Source organism: Rhagoletis pomonella, unplaced genomic scaffold (genome assembly GCF_013731165.1).
Source record: "Rhagoletis pomonella isolate Grant_MI unplaced genomic scaffold, Rhpom_1.0 Rhpom_scaffold_09066, whole genome shotgun sequence".
Lineage (NCBI taxonomy): Eukaryota > Metazoa > Arthropoda > Insecta > Diptera > Tephritidae > Rhagoletis > Rhagoletis pomonella.
Genome location: NW_023467595.1, coordinates 4,189 through 6,493, shown reverse-complemented (window position 1 = coordinate 6,493; position 2,305 = coordinate 4,189). Strand labels below are relative to the sequence as shown.

Below are 2,305 nucleotides of genomic sequence, written 5' to 3'. Positions count from 1 at the left end.
CTCGCCTGCGCCAAACGCTTGTCATTCTCATATTCTGCCAGCTAAATTACTCGCCCCTATGTATGAGTCTCCACCGTAGATGGGGACCGTGGGGAACTGCGCGCTGCGCATGTAACTGAGCATCTGCTGAGCGCACTTACACAAATGTAGTAACACACACACACACATGTATATATATATATATATATATATACACCCACACAAAAACATTGATATGCAGCGAATTTTCTCCCCATCATTGTCTCGTCGTCGTCGTCGTTGTCAGCGTCGTCGTCAACGACGTTGTTGCGTTACGTTGCGTTGCGAGCTGCCGGAGTACTACTGCTGCATAAATTCAGTATTATTCTATTCGTCTGCGATAAAAGTTGCGAGTAAATGTTAGGTCTGTGTCTTGATAGATTTTCCTTTTTTTCCCATTCGCGGTCTACTGGTGAATGTTGAAGTTTTTCAGCTCGATTTTTCTGCGGTCGCTGTGTGGTTTATATATGTAAATATCGATACGTCAGTTAGACGGTGGTCGGTTCAAACAGCTTCTCACAGCAGTTCTGTAAAGGCGTGGAGAAACGCGGCTGTGATACCGGAATCGGGAGAAAAAGGCAAATAAAAAATGAAAATCTCTGATTTTTTTTTGTAATAGTTATCAGCTCATGCAATCGCTTTTCTAGAAAAAGTTATAATTTTACAGTTAAATGGCAAAAATAGTGAATTTTAATAAGGAAATTAAAACAATAAATTATAGCGAAAATCTGCATGTCGCTTGCTCTGCCATGTGGATAAAAACTTTGCTGCCGATTTTTCGAAATTTTCTTATTTATCTATCGCCTCTTTGTAGGGGGCAAGAAATACGGAAAATTACGCAGTTGTGAATGCGGAAGAAATACAACACTACGTGTATACAAAAATACAAATTTCGAACAGCTGTAAATTTTCAAAGTAAAATTATTAAAATGTGTTAAATGAAAATAGCTAATTATTAATTTAAAAGCTGTAAGAATGACTATTAATAAAGTTGGTTTTTAAGCTAAAAACATAGGTAATACTATTTCCATATTAGAGTTAGAGGCCTTTAGAAGAATGTACTTTTTTCCTTCTATAAGCAGATACCTAAGTATTTAAATACTTACATATGTACGTGACTTATTAAATTCTGACACGTACTACAGTACATTTATAAAAAATAATTTAAAAAAAAGCTTCATTAAGTCCAAATTACGTAAATTTCACTTACTGTGCTCAGAAAAAAATTCGTAGTAAATAATTTTTGCATGAAAATTGCTAAAAATCTGCTAAAACAGCTTAAAATATTTCAAAAGGGCAAAAGCGGACAATGAAAAAAATTGCATAAGTAATAAGGCCTAGAAACGAAATAAAATGCGAAAGCGAAGCGCAATCAGTAAAAGCGATAACCGCCGGCTCAGCTTTTATCAGCTGACTGCTGAATATAGAACTCATTGCGCCTTTGTTTGTTCGGCTTTTGCACATTCTGCTTATAGAACATGATTAAAAGTGAGAGAAAATGAATAAATATAGAAAAAGTGGAAATGAGAAGTGAAATTAATCGGGCGCCTATGAATTTAGTGAGGTTTTGAGCGATTTTCAGTAGAAAATTTATAAAATTTATCATGCACCACTTGAAAAAAATCTGCAAAACCACAGTAAAATATATTCTTTTTAAATAAATAAAATATTTTTTTAACACAGAAACACACAAAATATATTCCTTCTAAATAAATAAATTTATTTTTTTTTTAATGAAATATTCTCCTGACAACATTTTTATAGAAATACATTCTTTTAAATTTCTTTTTTTCCAAAACTTACTTTAGCCCGATATGCGAGTTTCAAAAAATATGTATCAAAATAAAAGAATTCAAATTATATAAATTTATGCCAATTGCAACTTAGGTGCTCCTCCTCAATTGTTGACCGTAGCGTGTGAAATGTGTGTGTATAATTTTACTGATCAAACCGCAGTTGCCAACTACATAAGTACATAATTATTGACAGCAGTATTCGATGACTGATAACAAGTGAGCTGGCAACGTCGAGTTTGTGTTCGCTGCTTATGCAAAGTGTAAGTAGAAAATAATAATATATGTATTCGTAATAGCTTATTGTAGACATATTTTATCTGCTTGATTTAAACCTTTGTCATTATTTTCTACATTGTTTTTTGTCATAATTTTTCTTGAAAAAACCCGGAGACATCTGCTTTCAGTTTCATTTCGGCTTCGAACGCAAGATGGTTTTTATTAAAAACTTGTTCCAGGGAACTCGCATCTTGTTTCGAACCCGAGACTCACAG

General features: G+C 33.7%; 1 long non-coding RNA gene across 1 annotated transcript; it reads left to right on the top strand.

The window, feature by feature from the left end:
- Window positions 1-219: 219 nt before the first annotated feature.
- On the top strand, window positions 220-2,071 carry LOC118756169. The gene is made up of 3 exons (XR_004995106.1): window positions 220-487; window positions 638-1,033; window positions 1,906-2,071. It is a non-coding gene; the product is annotated as an uncharacterized LOC118756169 (long non-coding RNA).
- Window positions 2,072-2,305: the final 234 nt, after the last annotated feature.